Here is a 13,451-nt window from a genome sequence, read left to right as displayed (position 1 = left end):
ATCTATACAAAACAAAAAAGACTAAGTGGTAACGTTGCGTGTACCAATTCAAGAAATAGAACTGTACATCTGCCCCATCTCTCAAGGCACATTTAACTGTCAAAGACTACAAGGGACAGATGAACTAAGGATGAGGGAATGGAAAATTCCTTTGTCTCTACCTCTCAATTCTTCTCTCCTCTTAACAATATAATTTTTCAATAAACTTATGTCTCTAAGCACTTATACTTTCTCTTATGTTATGAATAATTCAAATTGACAGCATTATTTTTAACCTCAAGTCATTATTTACCCCAGTATTCATTCATTTTCTTTTTTTCTCTTCTAGAAAGTGTTTACTATGTTTAATTTTGATAAACAGGGGAACACTCAGAGCATAAATGACAGATTAGAAAATCTTTAGTACAAGTCAACACAGGTTCCCCCAAAAGAAACCTGCTATGTTTTACTTTTTAAAGAATTAATATTTAGTTTAGTTACATCCCAAATGCTGTCCCCTCCCAGTCCCCCCTCACAGAATCCCTCCCCCATCTACCTCCTCTTCTCCTCTGAGAATGTGCCCTCCCCCAATATCCTCCCACAGTGGCACATCAAGTCTCTGCCAGATTAGGTGCATCCTCTCCCACTGAAGGAAGACAAGGTAGCCCTGTTGGGGAACTTATACCACAGCCAGACTATATAGCTTTAAGGAGAGGCCCCACTCCAGTTGTTGGAGCCCCACATGGAGACTAAGCTGTGCATCTGAAGATTTATAATCTTAATCTAAAAATCTGTAACCAAACAAACTGAGCTAAAATCCTTCTTCTGTCCATACCAACCATCAATGGGCATTCCACTTGTACTCCTGGAACAATCTTCAAATCCTAATCAGCCTTATCCCCACCAGCCTTCTCTGCTGATGGGAACTGGAATCAAGCTGAATAACCCTCCCACTAATGGTGCTCATTAGGGATTTCAGTGCATTCCATCTAGTATATGCTGCCTAGTTGGTGGCTCAGTGTCTAAGAGATCTCAGGGGTCTAGGTTAGTTGAGACTGCTGGTCTTCCTATGGTTTCTCCCTCCTCCTCAACTTCTTGCAGCATTTCCTTCATTCAACCATAGGGTTCCCTGATTTGGGTCCATTGGTTGGGTGTAAGAATCTGACTTTGTCTCAGTCAGCTGCTTATTGGGCCTCTCAGAGGGCCAAAACAAGCCTCAACAGATACAAGAAGGTTGAAATAATCCCATGAATCCTATCAGATCACCACAAACTAAGGCTAGACTTCAATAACAACAAAACAACAGAAAACCCATATTCCCATAGAAACTGAACAACTCTCTACCCAATGATAACTTTTTCAGGGAAGAAATAAAGAAATTAAAGACTTCCTGGAGTTCAATGAAAATGATGACACAGTATACCCAAACTTATGGGACACAGTGAAAGCAGTGCTAAAAGGAAAATTCATAGCACTAAGTGCCCTCATAAAGAAACTGGAGAGATTCTACACTAGCAACTTACCAGCACACCTGAAAGCCCTAGAACAAGAGGAAGCAAACACACCCAAGAGGAGTAGATGGCAGGATAGTTAAACTCAGGGCTGAAATCAACCAAATAAAAACAAAGAGAAGTATACAAAAAAAATCAACAAAACCAAAAGCTGGTTCTTTGAGAAAATCAATAAGAGATATTAAACTCTTAGCCAAACTAACTAAAGGGCACAGAGACAGTATCCAAATTAACAAAATCAGAAATGAAAAGGAGGCATAACAACCTGCTAATTTATAAGTCAGAGGAGTCAACAATTTTTCTGGATCATAGTATTAAATATTTTAAGTCTATAGAAACTTCAAAGTAGACTCACTTGGGGCATCCTTCGAAGTGTGGGGTAGCTCTTCACCACAGAAAACATTGAGTCCTTCCTTGAACAGGCACCTTCTGTGTCTACTAGATTAGCACACTTTTATAAAAACAACTATGAAAATGTCCTAATAGACAAAAGTGTCATTGTCTGTAGCAGCCCAAAGACTTCTACTCCAGGAAAGTTGAGATTCTTAAATTAACTCTCCAGAAAAGAATTTCAGATTGTGTCAGTATGAAGCAATGTTTAGTTCATCAACAACATAATTTAATATGAATTTAGGCTAGGTTATTAATAATGGGATCAAGAGACCAATAAGTTATTAATGATAAATAATCAATGACAATAGTAATATATGATAATAAATAATATATAAATGATAAAATGATAGTTATGTACACCAAGAATGGTGGTCATGTGCTCTTCTCCAGAGATTTAACATTTAAATGTCAATAACAATGTATGATCTTGATAACTTTTGAAGTTACATTGTTAGAAGTTTTAAGAGATTAAGTGAAAATGTTTTGATATACTTATTTTTATCTAAAGAACTTTAATGAGATCATAAGGTGGTTTGGGAGGTACATTATACCAATTTTCAGGCTGATAAGACATCGATCAAAGAAAGTCAACAGAATTCTTTTTGTACATAGGTTGCAAGTAAATTAAGGCATATGCTTGACTATAAACATGGTTCATAATATTGATAGCTTTTTTAAAAAAATGTTTTTCTCACCCAGCAGTGGTGAAAGGTTTTTTCCTCCATGTGTCTTTTCATCTTCACTGAGATATAGCAACATCCAAGATATCAGTGTGTATAGGGATGGGGATGAGCAAAGCATTGGCACTGTCCTCTTAGAGTCTTGCAGAAACTCAACATCAGTGAGCAGGAAAAAACTGTTGCCCAGACCCTCAGGTTTCAAGGAGCCAATCCCTCTACTGAGACATTGTGTGGATCCATTCTTTTGAAGACAGACTATTAAACTCTAGCTGGCAGAGGACAGCTGAACATTCTGGAGAAACTCTGCCTACTCAGATGATGTAGCTTCATCCAGGCTGCAGACTTATATTTCTCATTTCTCTGTATAAACTGAAAAGCATGTATAGCATCCTCCATGCTGTATTTCTTCATGTTGCAGAATCTTCACACCAACATTAGGTAGACAAACAGTTTGTTATTCATAAAAATGTGTCTGCTCTGTCTCTATTTCCTGAAGAGAATGGGGAAAAAAAAACCCTTTGGAATTTCCTTATAGAAATGAAACCATTTATTCCCACCCCCAGGTAACTTACAGTTCATGACAGTTCAATGGACAACATAGATCTGGGGGTTTAAGACACAGTACCAACTAAATCTCGTAGGAGGGGAGAATGTGTGGAGTTGAAGCTCAATTGCAAATAATGGTCAATCAATGAAATGTGCCTACATAGTGAAGCCTCAGTTGAAAACTAAACTAAGCTCAGGTGAGTTTTCCTAGGTTATGAAAATACATCACAGAAGTGAAGATTATTATCCTGTGGATCTGTAAGCGTCGGATTTGGGATGCTTACAGACATAGACTTGAGCATCCTGTTATTTAACTGTTCCTCCTCTGTGCCGTGTGTGTGTGTGTGTGTGTGTGTGTGTCCCTAATTCAAGAGCTGTTAGTTACTACCAAGATATGTGTACCACTACTGCTGGCTTGATTATTGTGTCTTGCTGTCATTTTTTATGGTTCATAGATATCAATTCTGGTTAGAATTGTTGATAGATTCTCTCTCATAGAAGCTTGCATAAATGCTTGCTTTTATATAGCATTGTACTGGATACTGGGTAGTAGTCTAATAAATTTTCAAAGCTTAAGCAAATAACTGGAACCTCAGGAACAACAACACAGGTACCCTGGGATCACCAAAGCATGCAGCTGGTATCTGAAGTGACTTAAGTCTTGTGTAGGGCTTGCCCTGTGTCGCAGGATTTTTCTCTGTCCAATTACATTAGGGAATCAGGAGGCCAGTGATTGGACAGGGAAAAGAGGGGTGGGACTAAGAGTTGCAGAGACAGAGAGCCTCTTGGAAGGAAGGAAAATGGAGGCAGACATGAACCAGCATGGCTTTAACCAGTCACAGGTAGTTATACCATAAGGTTAGAATAATTTGGATAAAGCTTTTATCATTATCAACTGGTTCTGAAATAATTGTATTGGTTTATTGTAAATTGAGAATTTATTAATTATAAACTTCTAGAGCTTTGACTCAACTGGGTTGATGGGTGGGGTGATGGCTGACCGTGGGGTGGACAGTCGATTTGTGGCAGTGAGAGGAACTTGGGAGCTCTGGCCCCACCAGAGACTTGGTGGGTAGAGAAAGGGCCAGCAGGGGCCGGCACATGTGTGGAAAGTGCCAGTTCATTTTTTAATACTTCCCACAACAGTCCTGAACCTACAAAGTCTGACTTTACCAGAGAGTCAGAGCCAATATTTCCTGTCATGGTCCAAAGAGTCCTACAGTTCTCCTAGGGTTCTTTAAATATCAAGAGAGAGAGCAGTCTTTAGCCTGAATCCTGCTTGCTCTAATTAAATGTACTTTCCACAATATCTTAATGAATTTTAGGATCTTTCGGGAAAAGTTCAATGTAGTATTAAGGAATACTCAAGTTACAGATGGCTGAAGGTCTCTCAGAATATTATAAAATATGTGATGTTAGCAAAAATAGCTTGTTTGGAAAAATAGTTTCTCAGAAAAGGCAGAATATATGTGCAATGATTTCTCAATGTGTTCTTAAATTCTTACAGCCCAATATGCAATCTAGAGACATTATGTCACATGGTTCTAAAGATAGATGATAAGTCCAAATCTCCTTATGGCATCAGCCATTGCACACTTGAGCTCTTTCTAAGATGATTTTTTTAAGCATTTTTTTCTGGGAAATCACATGAAACAAGCCTACAGTTTTAGTAACAATCTTCTTAAATGTGCTGAGAAAATGATAACATTTTTATTATTTCTATAACTGTCTTTTGATTTCTCACAACCACCCACCTGCTGACGTGTGAGTGTGTGTGTGTGTTGTGTTTCATTTGTAGAGTAGAGATGATTTGTGTAGGTTTTTAAAACATTATACACATGCACAAATATGTATGCATCATGAAGTTACAGCTATGTGAACTTTCACAAAGTAAACATACTCATTCAAGAAACAAAATGTGACAATCATTTCAGAGGATTCCCTGCTGTCCCATCTTGTTCAAGATGGTGAGGTGTGACATTTTCAAGCCAGCATTTAGAGTGTTTGGTGGAAATCTGTGGAGTATCTATTTCCTTTAAGAAGCCACTGACATCTGTACCCAGCATTATAAGTACAGCTCATTAGTTATCCTTTCCTACTGTTTCCCATACCATTTCTAGGCACTGCTATAAATCCATCTTTACTCTGGAACCCTTTCATGACTGTCATGATGTTCTGGCTCATGTGGTTACTCTGCTGTGGTACAAAATAAAGCTTCTTTATCACAGCATAGTGACAACCTTTGGAAGGATCCTCTACCAGATTCTTAGTGACTTCTTATGCTTCACTCAAGAGCAGTGACAGCAGTGTAGAGTTGCACAAGGACCACCTCCATACTCCAGTCAACACATGTTATCACAAAAATTGCTTACATACAAAATCTTAAGACTGGAGCAATGGCATTCTGATAACAAGAGCCACCTCTTTATTTCTTTCCAATCTTCTGACCTTGCAGCAACACTGCTACCTAATGTCACGATGACAAGGGTCTTATGCAAAAAAAACAGTGTCTTACTTAGGGATTCATTGCTATGAAGAGACACCATGATCATATATAAGGTCTTATACAGGAAAACATTTAACTGTAGCTGGCTTACAGTTTCAGATGTTTAATCCACTATAATCATGGCAGGAAGCATGGAAGCAAGCAGACATGAGGCAGGAGGCACCAAGAGTTCTACATCTTGATCCAAAGACAGCAGAAGAGGACTGTCCTATACACTAGGCTGAGCTTGAGCACAGCAGACCGCAAAGCTCACCCCCACAGTGACACACTTCCTCCGATAAGGCCACACATACTGAAAGAACACACCTACTAATAGTGTCATCCACCATGGGCCAAGCATTCGAACACATGCATCTATCAGTGCCATACCTATTCAAACCACCATAGAGAGGTTTCCAATGTTATTCAAACCTATTCAATCCCAATCACACACTCAGCAGATGGCCTTAAGGAAACACTGGCTGCATTTTGAACTTCCACTTTAACTAAAAACTGGTGGGTCACAGCTACAGAGGACAGGGGGTCCACATGCTCACAGATAAGCATCAGAGAAACCAGAACTTTTAAACACTCAGGCTTCTCTTCCCATGAAGACATACATATACCTGTTTCCATCCAAGAAGGCTGTAAGTGGATATTGTTTAATAGCCTGGCAGTCTTTTGCTATTGCCAGGCTTCACTTGATTCCTCCTTGTTGAGAGCATTGTTTCTCACTCCATGGGACCCATCCTTATGAAAGAAGCCTCATGTATTTGCAAAAGAGGTTTACTATTACGCTTACAAGTGTTTCCCCTCTAGACCTTTATCCTGATTATTGTTTCTCAGTCAGTTATTGTTTCTCAGTCCTTCTTGTGGACAAGGTCACAGGTACCTTGCAAAACACATGTCCTTTACAAAGGAGCTATGGTGTAACCATGCCTTGAGCTTTGTTGTGATAGTTGTTATGTGGAAACCTTTTTTTCTAAACTTGTACTGTGTTTTAAATATGTGTGCAATGAACTGCTCATGGTCAGACTCCAAAAGTTTATTCCAGCATGGCTAAGTAAGTCATGCTGAGCTTGTTACTCAGTTTTTTTTGTTTTGTTTTTTGTTTTTTGTTTTTATCTCTGATGGCAGTGGTGCTTGCAGGGACCCCACGCACTACTTCTCCTGTCTTTCCTTTTTTCTCCACAACCCCGAGGGCCCAGAAGGTAGAACATTCCATCAACTCCTTGTACTCTGGACCAAAGATCAACAATGAGAGTCCTCCAGTGTTAGGAAAGAATTTGTGGTACTCAACAGCCTGGATCTCAAGTTCTAGCTTTGTTCAAGGGGTGGCAGGCTTGCTATGGTTCACATCAATAACTGAATGTTATTTGTCACTATAAGTGTCTTCTGTAACAAGCTTAATTTTAATCCTTATTTTTCCTCCAGTCTCCATCACTCTCTGTCTCTTTTATGCCTGTAAATAAAAGCTGCATCAGGAAGAACAAATAAAACATCATCTGCATAGAAATATGCATTGGAAAGAATAATCATGTGTGTTTTAAAATAGGAAACCCAAGACACAAAATCCATGAATGTAAAGCATTCAGAGTGATTTTAATTTCTATTTATCCCAATATCTACAGCTAAACAGAACAACATTTGGTGGCTAATGAGTAAAGTCACAGAAAACAAAAGACACAAAGCACTTGGCAGACAAATTTTTGAATCATCGTCCACATACCCTTTGACTTCTTCAGTCCTTGCAAGACAAGTTTTGCTGTTTCCTTTTGTTGGTTCAATAATTTGCCAACACAGCACTGTAATGTTGAAACCAAAAGTGCCATATTCTAAACATAACTTTCTGGTGGATCTGACAGTAGAAATGTAGATTTGAGACTCAGATCTACATTTTTTTCTGCAACACCATATTTTTTAGTAAATCTTCTCTGTCCCTTGGGCGAAGATCACATGGAAGAGACATGGAGAGACACGCCACAGGTGAACTAAAGGCTGTGGACATGCTAAAGGGATGATCTGCCTTAGACAATGGAGAGGGCAACAGCTATCCCCAGAGAGTTCTCACCATGAGGTTCCAATGGCCTACACCATGTTTTGTGTTTGGTAATTTTTTGTTTCATTGTTTTGTTTTGTTTTCTCATGGACTTGAACCAGAGATCAGAATTTTAGCTCGTACATTCTGGAAGGCATGAAAAACTTGGGAGTGGGGCTGAAAGGCTGGGAGATTTCCAGACAAGTAGTAGATATTGAAATCAAGAAAACAACCATAATATTTTCTTTTTTTCTATATCTTATTCTTTTGTTATCTCTAAGTATGGGTGAGGTCTGTGTCATGAAACCATGTGCTAGTCGTTACAGGATTATCTTGGTTCATATTCTTTGGTATAAACCTTATCAGAAAAGATAATTGCGACCAAAAAAAAAGTAAGCAAATAAAATATAGGGTCATAAATTCACTGGAGGAGCAGGAAGAAGAGGCTGAAATCCAGGCTGGAGCAGAAGAACACTAAAGGATCTGTGGAACTTTCCAGCATTGCCTCCAGAGTTGTCAGATGCCTGATGGCATCTCCGGAGGGCTCACTGTGGGACCAAGACCACTGGAGAGTAGAAGAGAAGAGGGAACTCCATAGTAAGAGCAACATGGATTACAGACAGCTGGTGGGAGCACATGTCCTCTTCCTTCCTCAGTGGAATGCAGGAGAGAAGTGTAGACAGAGGAGACTGAGGAAGGAGAGCATTTCTGAAAATAATGAGCTCAGAGACACTTCTTCCTTTTATCATAAGCAATGAGTTCACTCGTGTGGATAGAGCAAGAGCTTAAAACTAGAATCAAACCTGCCTAGAGCCAATCCGTACCCTTGCCATCTGTATAGCCAGGGGCAGGCCACCCAAGCCAAGTTAATTATCTCATGTGTAAGGTGGAGTTGTAAAGCACCTTCAAAGATAGCTCTGTGAGAATTAAACAAGATACTTTATAAACGCTACCTAGTTTCCTGGCCTTTAATAAGTTATTTCATGGGTATTAATTTGTACCGAATCCACCGTATTGTGTTGACCTTCACGTTTGTTTGGTGAGATTGTAAACTTCAAGTTTATTAAAATGTTCTAGTTCCTTTTGGAATTATGAAGATATTGGTTTTATTTTTTATTTTTCAAAATGATAAGGGCAGGAGGATAGCCCTCTGTTTGTCTTAGGATCAGCTTCCAACTCCTCTCAGGTGGCATTTGCATTTACTCTGGTGCTAAATCCACCCAGGAAGCTGGGTAAACAACTGATTTCCTTCAGTTGGATTTTCAATTGCACTGGCTGTGCAGTCAGATGTCCAGAGATCCTAGGCTGCCAGGCAGCATTGCCTTTGTTAGGTTAGTTAAAGAAATACTAGTTTGCTTGCCTTTAAAGTCCTCCTTCTTTATATCTCTTTGCTCTCTGGCATTGCCTTTAAATCCCAAATGGCTACCTGTGTTCCTAGGCTATTGTCTATGGTGATGCTAATGTGCCTGAAATGGTAGAATGAGGTGCACCAACTCATTTTATAGAGAATAGTGTTTTAAGGAGAACCATAGCAACAAACATGAGAATTTCTTGGCAACCCACTTATAGGAGAGGGGAGTGTAAGAAAGGGAGGGAAAGAGCTGCAAAGGACGATTCTAGGCGAGCAATCTCTACTGTTGGAGGCAAAAGAAAGGGATGGGTTTTAGAAGTAGGAGTCAAGCCCCATGATCTTCTTGTCTCCTTGAGAAAAAAAGCACCTTGCTAGGGTGGTTTTAGTATCAAATGAGATGATGCAAAGTTCTTGCCCCTTTGTTTTCATTGACTATTAATTCATTGACTATTAATTGGAAGCAAAATTATTCATTAATGATTTTTATGAGCCATAAATGAATTATCGACAACCAATAGAGTTAAAGTAATATCACTTTGATAGCTATGTCTGAAAAACAATTAAAGAACTTCAACATCAAATTTAAAGAGAATGAAGAAAAAAGTAGAGAAAAAAATTTTAATTGGATATTTTATTTATCTACATTTCAAATGTTATCCCCCTTTCCTGGTTTCCCCTCTGCAAACCCCCTATTCTATCCCCCTCCCCCTGCTTCTATGAGGGTGCCCCACCCATCCACCTACCCACTCATGCCTCACCACCTTAGCATTCCTCTTCACTGGGGCATCAAGCCTTCACAGTTCCTTTATGCTGCTCATCTGTCCATTCACCCTCCTGAAGCACCTTTTTCAGACTGAGCCACAAGGTGGCAGCATAAGCTTAGCCATGTCTGCATTTCCACGTTATGGCCTCCTACTGAATCTCCCTTCTACTTTCCCCTTTTTAGCTCTGCGCTGATATACCACTGGGACTGCCAGCAGTAAATAAATTTCAGTGGTTTCCCTGAGTTCTAGTAGCTTCCAAGGGGTCTGACAGCAGTTTACGACGTCTCCAAAGGAGCCATGCTTCCCTCTTTGGTCCAAAGCCAAGGATGACACTATCTTCTCTACCATTTATGCACAGGTGCTTCTAGCTCAAGGGCACAAAAACCACAACAACAGAAATCTCGCAGAAAAAAAGACAGTAAACCTGAAGCCCTTAAAGGTGGATTGAGGAGATTCCAGCTAAGAATCATCCAAGGAAAAAACTGACTTTTCACTAGCAATCTTTGTGCCAGCAGAACCTTCCATCCTGGATAAAACAGGCCTATGGTGGCTCAGAGAAGCATGCGTAAAGGCAACTTGTCTTCCAGGAGGAGTTTTGTAGAGATTAAAACATATCTCACCTGGTTATCCCTCTGCATTCCCAGCAAACACGGGCTTAGAACTCAACAACCAGCATGGAGTTTGTTGCCTGTCCCTAAACAGCAAGCAGAGCAGGGATGTTGTAGCCAGTTTAGGCTAAGGCAATCTATCCTCTGGACCTGGTAAAAGTCATCTTCTTGGAGCACACTGCTCTCGCCAGCAATCTACAACCCTGGACCAGAATTCTAGGCCTGTTTTGTGAAAAAGCCTAAGGCACTGCTACCTGCCTAGGACTGAGTGGTCAGAAGCCCTGCTGTGGCTGCTAAAAGAGCAGCAGTGTGGTAGAGCTTTTGCTAAGCAAAGGCCAGGAAACCACCAACTAACTGCCCTCCTTGCTGCAGGAGGAGGTAAGATAAAATAACACTTGAGAACCTATGCTGGCTCCGGCAACTGAAGTCAATACTGGAGCCCTATGCTCTGAGACCTTCCCAGACTAACAACTTGAGAAAGTGCCTCTTCTGTCTGGGCCTGTTGACTTCAAAGAAGTTTAGTTTGTTTCAGGCTAAGCAGCATCAAACAGCATCAGCCTGACCCAGGCAGGCTCAGGCCCCTACTTGTCTGCTTCAAACTGTGCCCTTGGACCGGCAGCCATAGCAATCCAACCACACAGGCACCTACATCCATTTTATATGCTCTTTCATAAAGCTTGCCTGTGAGGATAAAACACCTACATACAAGAGTGAGATATCCTGAGAAACTGACTTGAGAAGGATGTTAGCTGTGAGGCTATTCATGTCCATGTTTACACAATTAGAAAGGAGTCAATAAGTCATTCATTGGACAAGACTGTGTATACAGAGGAGACAGGTATAAGAATGCTGCACAAATGTATACACCAATTCTGGGATGAAGAGAAGGGAGGGGTGAGTAGCTTTTCACTGTAGGTACAATGCTTTTTCTCTTCTTTTTTATGCTGAGCATGAAGGTGTGTCTTAATTATTTTTCTATTGCCGTGTCAGAACACCATGACCAAGGCAACTTATGAAATAAAGACATTATTGGGGCTTAGAATTTCAGAGTCTCAGGCTCAGTACATGACCATCCTAGTCAGTAGCATGGCAGCAAGCAGGCATGGCTCTGGAGCAAGTAGGGGTGAGCAGACTTCCTTCCATATGAGCATTAGACATAGAAGGAGAGCTAACTGCAAAAAGTCTTGGGTTTTAAAAACCACAGAGCCAACTCCTCAATACACACCTCCTCCAATAAGGCCACACTTTCTTATTATCCTCAAGAAACTCCACTATCTGGGAACCAAGTATTCAACTGTATGAGCCTATAGGTAACATCCACATTTGGACCACTACAAGGTACAAACCAGCTCTCAAGGTACTGGAGCTGTAAGATCTTTAGTTCAAGAATAGCCTGAAACACATAGCAAAATCATCTCAAAATAAATGCCCCCCTTTACAGAAGGATACATGTGATGATGCTGATGCCACATGATTTATAGATCTTAACTAGCCAGTCACAAAGGCCTTTGATTTTGCTTTCAGCTCCAGCTTTGCCCACATCAGCTGCTAGATGGGTACGGACAAAATCAAGCGGGTACACAAAGCACAACGATGTGGCCCCAGCAGCACCACTTGATGCCAGGTTCCCTGCAAACTAGCACCAAAACTGGTCTTCTTGTCCAGCTCACCCAGTGAGATATGGTTGTGTTTCTCTTTGAAGGCTAAGTTGAGAACCTGGGTGAGGAAGTATTTGATGGCACTGGCCAGGTTACCATGGCAGAAGGACAGGACTCCCTGTTCCTTGCTGATATGAACCATGCAATCGATAGTGCCCTTGTATTCCTTCTCTGCCATGATTTGCTTGCTGACATGCTGAATCTGCAGCAGCAGCTTGACCCTCTCAGTGGGTACTACTGCCATCTTGGAGACAGCCACAGCCACTCCACCAGACAAGAAGTCCTTGGTGCACGACACAGAGGCATCTGTCATGTTGAAAGAGAAAAAGAAGAGACAGAGGAAAGCTGGACAGGACTGGGTTGACAACTGGCTTTGACTACTGGACGCTGGGCTTGAACTTGTATTTTCTATTTGTCTACACGCTCCTGTGTTGGCACAGGACTTGGTCCACCATGCCCTAATTACTGAAGCTTTATAGTAAGTTTAAAACATAAGTTTTAAAGTGCTTTTACTTTATAGTAAGTGCTTACTGTAAGTATAGTATAATGTACAGTACTTTATAGTATTATAAAGTAATTATAAATATTATGAAGTTATATAAAGTATAGTACTTTATAGTTAAGTAAGTATTCTCACTTATAGTAAGTAAAATGGAAATTCCTCCCATGAATTTTTTTTTTTTTAAATTGCCTCTGGAGCTGGAAAGATGACTCAGAGTTTAAGAATACTGCATGCTCTTCAGAGGACCCAGGTTCAAGTTCCAGTCCATGGGTAAATAGAAGAGAGAGAGAGAGAGAGAGAGAGAGAGAGAGAGAGCGCACTAACATACCATTAATCTTAACTCCAGTTCCAGGAGATCTAATACCATCTTCTGGCCTCAGGAGGCACCGAATGCTCATGGTACATAAATCACAGCAGGACCTAGTAGCATGCATTTTACTCTCAGCACACAGGAAGCAGAGGCAGATAGATCTCTGTGAGTTTGAGGCCAACCTGGTCTACATAGTCAATTCCAGGTCACCAAGACTATATAGTGTGACCCTTTATCAAAAATACCAACCAAAAACAAAAGAATTCAAGTCACTTTGCCCATGCCATGACATTCAAAACACTGTAAGATAAATATATACATATATTTTTATAATGTACTATATTATACTTCATAATACAATATATCACAATTTATATATGTATAAATATATTACATATAATTAATAATATAATATAAATACTATACATAATTACATATAAATATATACTGTATATAATTTATTTATTCATTCACGTGGGGAGTCATACATGCACCACTCACATAGGTGTAGTGGTACCATGTTGGAGAACAATTTGCAAGAATAAGATTTTGCCCTCTACCATGCAGATCCTAGGGACTGAACTCATTGTCAGGCTTAGTGGTAGATACCTTTACCGTCAGAGCCA

The 13,451-nt window shown here is 40.2% G+C and overlaps 1 pseudogene; it reads right to left on the bottom strand.

The window, feature by feature from the left end:
- Positions 1 to 11,790: 11,790 nt before the first annotated feature.
- On the bottom strand, positions 11,791 to 12,386 carry LOC110307158 (ADP/ATP translocase 2 pseudogene; annotated as a pseudogene).
- Between the last annotated feature and the right edge of the window lie 1,065 nt (positions 12,387 to 13,451).

Source organism: Mus caroli, unplaced genomic scaffold (assembly GCF_978045245.1).
Source record: "Mus caroli unplaced genomic scaffold, Mus_caroli_1 scaffold_2, whole genome shotgun sequence".
In the NCBI taxonomy this organism is placed as follows: Eukaryota; Metazoa; Chordata; class Mammalia; order Rodentia; family Muridae; genus Mus; species Mus caroli.
This window is presented reverse-complemented; position numbering and strand designations above follow the sequence as displayed.